General features: G+C 43.9%; 1 pseudogene; it reads right to left on the bottom strand.

Moving 5' to 3' along the window:
- Positions 1-6,427: 6,427 nt before the first annotated feature.
- On the bottom strand, positions 6,428-6,634 carry LOC119969798 (annotated as a pseudogene).
- Between the last annotated feature and the right edge of the window lie 2,542 nt (positions 6,635-9,176).

The raw sequence follows: 9,176 nt of genomic DNA, 5'->3' as shown, positions 1-9,176 counted from the left end.
TGTCCATCTTAAAACGTTCATTTCTTCAAGTTATACTTTTTCAAGGACATCCATAAAGGTTTAATGCCAGTTGAATAAAGGGTCTCGGTGCTGGATATTTGTGCATTATGTGTGCTTTAATACTGTGTTACATAAATATGTATGAGGATCAAATGGAGATATTTTCAGGTTGCTTCCTGGCAGGCACTTCAATGACTTGTGATCACAATTCCACTCTCTTACCTTCTGGTTCAACCTGAGTCCTTTTAATCTCAGTCTACCCCTACTGTCACTCTGTATCTTAATTGTTTCTCTTGTACAGGTATTCTTGCCGGCATCAGTAATGTAAATCTCATTCTAGGCTATCTTCTAACAACCAGTCCAGCTCGTGTTCTGCCAGTAATGTGTAATAACCTGCATGGGGTACATCCGGCAGGGCTGATTGTTTCTTTGTGCTGATTGGCAGTGCAAGCCCTCCCAGATGGGGAGGGATAGCTTATCAGTACCAGTATAAAAGGTCAGCCAATGTGGAACTGATCAGAAAGGATAGAGGATCCGGTGAAGTGTTAACGGGCCTCATGTAGATAATATTGGTGTTAAATAAATGTCTTTACTAAACTCGCTGTGGACTCCCGTGCCTTATGAAATTATGAGATGACAACTGATGTTTCTTCAAATTTATTTCGAGCGTTTTGTTAAAAAGAGCATTCTTAACAGTTTGTACTGTGCGCTCACCTGATCCATTGGGAGCAGGATGATGTGGTGGAACTCTAATGTGCTTTACCCCATTCATTCTCATGAATTGTGCAAACTCTTCTGAAGGAAATTGAGGTCCATTGCTGGACACAATTTATTTTGGGAAACCATTAACAGCAAACAAACTATGCAAAATATCTAGAATTTTGCTAGTTGCTGTTCGATTCATTGGAAACCCCTCAACTTTGAACGGCTATCAATCACAATGATATATTTGCCCTTCAAATTGTACCAGACCTATGTGCAGCCTCTGCCACATTCGAGTTGTCCATTTCCATGGCTGCAAAAGGGTAGCATGGTGGTTAGCATAAATGCTTCACAGCTCCAGGGTCCCAGGTTCGGTTCCCGGCTGGGTCACTGTCTGTGTGGAGTCTGCACGTCCTCCCCCTGTGTGCGTGGGTTTCCTCCGGGTGCTCCGGTTTCCTCCCACAGTCCAAAGATGTGCGGGTTAGGTGGATTGGCCATGCTAAATTGCCCGTAGTGTACTAAAAAAAGTAAGGTTAATGGGGGGGGGTTGTTGGGTTACGGGTATAGGGTGGATACGTGGGTTTGAGTAGGGTGATCATGGCTCGGCACAACATTGAGGGCCGAAGGGCCTGTTCTGTGCTGTACTGTTCTATGTTCTAAAGTACAGGTGGCAGTTTCTTTTCTCCAGCTGGACATATGCTGCACTGTCTCACTGTTCTTCTGTGTCCTTATTTAATCCTGGCCATCTCATTAGACATTTTGTGAAGCTCATCCCTAAGTGTTGATCATGTCGATCACACAGCAACTGCAATCTATTCTTTTCAGCGATTACAACTCTGGCTCCTCACATGGCACAAACTTTATCAATTAACAACTAATTTTTACTTATAAAAAATGGCCTGATTTCTAAATCCAATATTCGTGTTGTGCACCCATTTGCAACAGTCGTATATCCTTGCCAATACTAAGGTCCCTTCGATTTGTTCTACTGATGACATCTGCTGTGACTGGTATGGGAAAAGAAAAATACATCTCCCCTGTTGGGCTCTACCTTTGATGGGGACTAAGCTTGACAGGTAATGGCATTACAAATATCTTCTGATTATCTGTACTTAATGTCATACCTCCAAGCAGATAAAATCAAAGTCTGTCTCCACATTCAGGCTGCAGTTAAAGTGGATACTGGAGACTTCAGATTCAGAATAGCTGTCAGTGGCTTATGATCAGTTTTAATTGTAAACGTTTGACCACAGCAGGACATACAAAATCTTACCCCCAAAATCAAGGACAATGTTTCAAATTCTATCTGAGAAAACTGGCACTGTGGGTGCAAGAGACAATTGCATTTGGTCTCTCCTCAACATCATACAGTACATGAGAGATCACAGCAGCTACACCACATGGAGATGTATCAGATGCTAGCTTAATCTTTTTGAACACATTGTAATGTACAAATATTGTATTCTCTAAAGTTGGTTTTTACACTAATTAACTGTTTTGTCACGCTCCCTTGTCTAACTTTAGAGAACGTCCCTCCTCAAGAATTAGGACTGGATTCTCCGTTTGGGAGACTATGGGCTAGATTCTCCGATTTTGAGGCTACGTCCGGAGGAAGTGTTTGGTTTTATGACGAAAATATCAGCGAGGCCCCAGCACCGCATGGCATTTCCAATCTAAACTGCTGGAGAATTGCTGGGTCCGTGGCTGCTCATGCGGATGCTGACGACCTGTAGAGGTCGCGCCATAAACATGGCCGGCCGTGCGCGGACCCGACCTGCCAGATAGTGCCCCTCTGGACACCACCCCGGCCAGACCTCCCAGCCCTCGCGAAGCCCCCCCGGCCAGCAGCACAACACCTTCCCCCGACTGTGGTGGCGCTGGACAAAGTCCGTAGCTGCCATGCCGGGTTCTTGAAAATTGAGAGCACATGTGCCCCGTGCCGTCGGGAACTCAGCCTATCGGGGATGTAGCAATGGGGGAGGGCCTTTAGGTAACATCCTCAGGCCGTCCCAATGGCATGCGGCGTGCTCCTCGATTACGCCGTTTTGAAGGGGGCAGAGCATCCGAAAACAGACGCCGCCCCCGATTCGGTCATTAACAGGGATTCTCTGCCCGATTGCGAATTACAATATCGGCGTCAGGCTATGTTCTATGTTCTCCCGCCAGAGTAGAATCAGTCCTGATTGATGCTGGCGCAAGGAGTGGCGCTCTGAAGTGATTCACTCCCCCTTGCCTTGCCTTGCTAATTTAGACTTCAGTCTGAGACAGCAGGTGTTAAAAGCAATGACTTTTCACTGTTTATGCCTGAACTGCTCTTTAGCTTCCAGGCAGGGCTGACTGATAGAGGGGGTCTCTGATTGGGGAGGGTCAATGATATGGGAGTCTCTAATATGGGGGGGGGGGGGGGTATCTAATATAGCAGTCTCTGATGGCAGCAAGAGAGCAGGAGGTGTGGTTAATGGACTGGATCATGTCACTAAGAGCAAGGTTAAAAAAAGGTTTGGATCAACAAATTCCTTCATTTTCACTGGGTCAACATCCAGGAGTTCCCATCTTAACAGCACTGTGAATGTACCTACACCACACGGACTGCAGTGGTTCAAGAAGGCAGCTCATCACGAACTTCCCAAAGACAGTTACGGATGGGCAATAAAAACTGGCCCTGCCAGCAATGCTCACATCCCAGAAAAGAATTTAAAAAAGAAAAATATGTATCTAAAAATAAATAAAACCTTCCTGATGGCCTAATGAGGGAATTATAGGAATTATCAGAGGATGACTTGTGTGCTGATCAAGAGAACCTTGATCCATTGAATTAGGAAACTGGAGCTTCACGCACCCATTAGGAAAATGTTACACCATCACTTCAAGAGGTCAAACATTTTTGCTGTAACAGATCTGGACTAATATCTCTTGGAATAAGTCCCATACATAATGAAGAAAAGCCCCAGGCTCGTTTTTCAATCTTCAAACCTATTGTATTGAACCCTGCCTGGATACATGCAGGAATTACAACCCCATGGTCACAGGAGGATAGAAGCTATCATGATCTGTGAAGTACTTGATAATTCAGGTGTATTGCTAACCAGCACAACCTTTAATTCTATCATAGTCAGATACTCATTAGGTTCTTTTCAAATGATTTAACTGAAATAGAAGAAACTGTTTTTATTCAGACTCGTCACATCTGCTATTTCTGAAAAGACTTCCAATCTTGCGTTACCTTCTTGTTTTGAAATGATAATTCAAGTTAAGTAACTTACGAACATTGGCAGAAGCCATGGCTTTCAATATCTTGAAGAAACAAATCACATAATCTATTATTTAACTTTCTCTGGTGAATAAAGCTTTAATTCGATGAGCGTCTCCCGACATCTTTGAGCTTTAAATCCCAGAATGACCCCCATCACTCTTCACTAAACCCTCTGTAATGTATCAGTGACATTTGGAAGGTAAAGGCACAGAAATTGGGTCAAGTGAAAAAATGGGAAGTGAAGGCTCCATTATGCCATGCACACCCTTATTCCATGCCAGGTAAACACTAAATGCCATGTTGGATAAATATGCAGAAGTGAGGGTTTACCATCCATTTTTGGCCCTTTTCCCATATTGGATAGTGGCGTTCAAACAAAAAATTTCACCAAAATATTAAGCAAGAACCAGGCTGAATGTGAAGTCACCTAACTCCTCTGATAGGCTGCCATTCCTCCCACTACTGTCTCCCACTTCCTGACTCATTGTCAATCTGGGGCTGGCTGATTTTTACCTTCTTGAAACAAATGTCAGAGTGTTTGGAACCACAGTGATAGATTTTAATCTAGTCGACTCTAAAGGGAAGGGACAAGTCTTTAAAATGCTCAGGATTTTACACCGCATTCTTGACATGTTCTTGCTCCTGACTGCCTAAACTCACCTTTCACAGCAACAAGAGGGCGACTCATTTTAAACCAGAAGGCACCTATGTTACATTCAAATGTAATGGTTCGATGAGGTCATTGATGCGACAATGCTGCTTACACGTCCTGCTGGATATCAGACTCCCGTAATGTTATTGGGATCTGATTTAAAATTTCTGCTGTGCGGGTTTCTAATGGGGTCGGGAAGGGAGATAATGCATGGAGTGATCTGTATATCGTCTGGTATGTAAAGTGTTAACAACTGTATCATAGTGCGAGACAACCACTAGATGGCAGCACCAGATCCATGTATATAAATTGTACTCAGAGGATATTCCCGCCTCTTTGTTTTAGGAGTGACTAGATAGCAGAGTGTTAGAGAAATATAGTTTAGCTGGCACGTGTATTTAAACATTATTTATACTTCTTATTTACTTAATCATCAGTTATAGTTGTAGAAGAGTGAACAAACTCATAGATACTCATATTCGTTATTCATTAAATGTTATTTGTTTAATTTGAAGACTGATAGTTTCATTGAACTACAACCATCAGTTCCCCTTATTTGAATCCCAATTAATATTGGGATAGTTAAAGTCTTCTATTATTATTGCCCTCTTGTTCTTACAGACAGAATTTTGCCTACATATTGGATCTTATCCCTTTCACTATTTAGGATCTATAGTGTACTACCAGTCGTGTGACTGCCCCTTTGTTATTTCTAAGTTCAACCCATGAAGCCTCGTTTGTCAACCCGTTTATTATACCATCCCTTCTCACAACTGCAATTGATTCTTTAACCATTGGTGTTACTCCCTCTCCATTTTACCTCCCATTCTATCGTGTCTGAAGACTCTATAACCAGGGATATTAAGCTGCCAATCTTGCTGCTCCTTTACCCAGGTTTACGTTATAAAATGACATACTGCTGCCATCTGTCTACCTGTGCCCTTAACTCATCTGCCTTGCACTGAAGTATAAACACTCCTCCGTTTTCCCTTGCTTTTTAAACTTTGTTTCCCCTGTACTTACTTCCAACATCTACATCTTTCAAATCACCAGCTAATGTTCTACCTCCATTTTCCTGATCTGAATTTTGACTCTGTGACATCTCCAACCCTGGTACCAGGGAGGCAACATGTCATCCTTGTTTCATGTTAGTGCCACAGAAGTGTCTGTCTAATTATTGAATCTTCCATCACAATAGCCCTGCCACTTGTTTTTTCTCACCTGTCTGAGCAGCAGTGCCACTCACGGTGCCATGAAGATGGCTGCTGCTGCTTTCTCCATGAGAGGCTATCCCCCCAACTGTATTCAAAGCAGTATATCTTTGAGTGGGGGTGACCACAGGGGACTCCTGAATTACCTTCCCACGTCTTTTACTGTTCCTGTTCATCATACATTCTCTTTCTGCCTGTGCAATGCTCACCTGCCGTGTGACCACCTCATTAAATGTGCTATCCACAACTTCCTCAGCATTGCAGATGCCTCACAGCGAGTCCACCTGCAGCTCCAGCTCTGAAATCTGGTTAGCTAGAATCTACATTTGGACACACCTTCTGGACACACGGTCACCCGGGGCACTGGACGCATCCCTCATTTCCCACATTGTGCAGGAGAAGCATATCACGGGTCTGAAGTCTCCTGCCATGACATCCCTCTCAATTAAGCTAGTTCCTGTCTGAAAAGAAATTGTGTTAGTGATGGACCTTATTTACATAAGCTAGAAACCTTGTTTCTTACCAAACATTTCTATTATAATTGTAGTCCTATTCTGTACTGCTTTTTACTTTTTTTTAGTCCTTACCTTAGTAGTAAGCAATGAGTTAGTTTTTTTTTTTTAAATTACTTATTCTGCATTACAAAGCCAGGGCTGAATGTGGTCAGGGGCGAACCCCTAATCCAGCTCTTTGCCTGCTCCAAAAACCAATTCAAATTCAAATTGAATCCAATTCATGGTCCCCACAAGAGAGATTTACCAGATCTGAGCCAAAAGGCTACTACACTTGATCTTAGCCAAAAGGCCAAGAAGCGATATGAGTTACTTTTAAAGATTAAAAATACTCTCTAGGACTTACTCACGAATCAGCTCCTTTGCATGGTTTCACATCACTTTCTGAGCTGGCGTGAGTATTTATCCTCCCGCTCTCTTAAACTCCCAGCTTCTCTCATACTCTTTTAAACTCCCGGCTTCTTCTCACATTCTTTTAAACACCCAGCTCCTCTAGCTCTTTTAAACACCCAGCTCCTCTAGCTCTTTTAAACACCCAGCTCCTCTAGCTCTTTTAAACACCCAACTCCTCGAGCTCTTTTAAACACCCAACTCCTCGAGCACTTTTAAACATCTGGCTCCTCTTGCTCTTCCCAGCTCGTCTGAGCAGTGCCTGGGCACCACCTGAAACATCGCTAAAAGGTGTTAGTCAGGGCTCTGTCCTTCCAGGGTTCTTCAGCTATATTCAGCCTCACCACCTCTTTGCAAATATCAGGGCCTTCTCCATTGAAATAAAGTTTTAAAATTGCATTCTGATGACAAGCCCACTCCAATCCCTTGTCGATGCTGATCAATCCAATGCATTTTAAACATCCACTGCTTTTAAAAGTGCACATAAATGACTGGAAATTACTGTTGCTGATAACAACAAATGACCACTTAATACATTTACATAATATTTATGTGTATATTATTTAACAGAGCCTTTTATTCCCTAATAAAATAACTGACAGAGAAATATTGTATAAACATATTGTACCTTCATCTGCTGTTACTCCCAACAGTGATTTTAAGCATTTATTGCCCTGTTCCCCTGCCAAAGCATTTTATTTTCTTGTACTTGTAACAGTATTATACAGGATCTAAAGCATATGCTCTCGATGGGCCTAACTATCTGGCATTGGTCTTAACTAACTGATATGGCATAGTATTGGACTTAACTGGAATTACATGGGGCGGAAACTACCAGCCACACTGCGTCTGAAAAGCAGTGGGCCACAGCGCAATACAACTGGTAAATGGGCAGCACGGTAGCACAGTGGTTAGCACTGTGGCGTCACAGCACCAGGGTCCCAAGTTCAATGGGTCACTGTCTGTGCGGAGTCTGCGCCTTCTCCCCATGTCTGCATGGGTTTCCTCCGGGTGCTCCGGAACAGATGCCGGAATGTGGCAATGAGGGACTTTTCACAGTAACTTCACTGCAATTGAAGCCTACTTGTGACAGTAAAGATAGATTATTAAATGATGGGAGACGCCACTCCTGAGATCTACCTGGCTCGCTACGCAATCTTGCAAAATGTCACGATGTGACGCGTGCCCATTGTGAGCGGGATCACATTTTGGCAAATCTGCGTATTAGAGCAAGACAACTAGTCTCACTTTAATATGCAGTTTCCTGACGAAACCAAGGGGTTGGAATCTAACCTCTTTGCCTTGGAAAACGTGGGCGAGTGCCATTCAGCGGACCAGACGGAACGGCACACTTGGGGGTCTTCCAGAGGATCGGAGGCCCCCATGTTCCTTCCTTCTGGGCAAGGTGACACTCTGGCATGGCCAGTTTGGCAGCCTGGCAGTGCGAAGCTGGCATTTTTCATATGCCGGTGATCGGGCTGGGAACCCCCTTATAGTGAGTTGGGGCTTGGGGGGCTTCGGAGGTCATCTCAAGTGATTAGGGCGCCATTTAAAAATGCATCCCGATCTCTCACTGCACTGAGGAGTTCCGGTGAGATGAACAGGCAGCCCACCCCCACCCCTGAGTTTCCTGGCAGCACAGGACGGCTGCAGTGGGAATTCCAATTGACAGCAGCGGGAACAGAAAATCCCAGCAATGACACGCTGTTTCCCGTCACCGAGAGACATGCAGCTGGGGCAGCCAGGAGAATTCAGCCCCTTATATATAAAACCCCTAGACTTGCTCCAATGTGGGACTATTTTCTCAATGTCTGACCTATTGAACCCCTTCATAAGCTTCCAGACAAAAAACAGGTCACCTCTCAGGCTTTAAAAAAAATAAATTTAGAGTACCCAATTATTTATTTTCTAATTAAGGGGCAGTTTAGCGTGGCCAATCCACCCACCTGCATATCTTTGGGTTGTGGGGGTGAGACGCACACAGACATGGGGAGAATGTGCAAACTCCACATGGACAGTGACCCGGGGCCGGGATCAAACCCGGGTCCTCAGCGCGGGGAGGCAGCAGTGCTAACCACTGCGCCACCGTGCCGCCCATACCTGTCAGTCTTTTTTTAACAAAAATAAGCCCAAGCCAATCTCTAACACTTTTTCAAAAATTATCATCCCCACACTTGCTTATGGATTTTTGCCACTCTAAAAAAAAAATTAATATAGGATCGACATTGTATGTCATCTGACAAAAAGTTGTAAAGCTCCAACTTGTGTAGCACACCCAATAACAGTAAAATGCATAGTGCAGATTCAAGATCAGAAGGGAATAAAAGGTTGAACAGTGTTAGGGCATGGAGACAGAAGAACAGTCCAAAGTCTTCAGTAAACTTTACGACGCAGTGAAGGAGGAGAACCAGACATTGAGAAGGAATTCAATGGGTATGCGCATAATTGCTGAAATC

This window comes from Scyliorhinus canicula, chromosome 7 (genome assembly GCF_902713615.1).
Source record: "Scyliorhinus canicula chromosome 7, sScyCan1.1, whole genome shotgun sequence".
NCBI lineage: Eukaryota > Metazoa > Chordata > Chondrichthyes > Carcharhiniformes > Scyliorhinidae > Scyliorhinus > Scyliorhinus canicula.
This window is presented reverse-complemented; position numbering and strand designations above follow the sequence as displayed.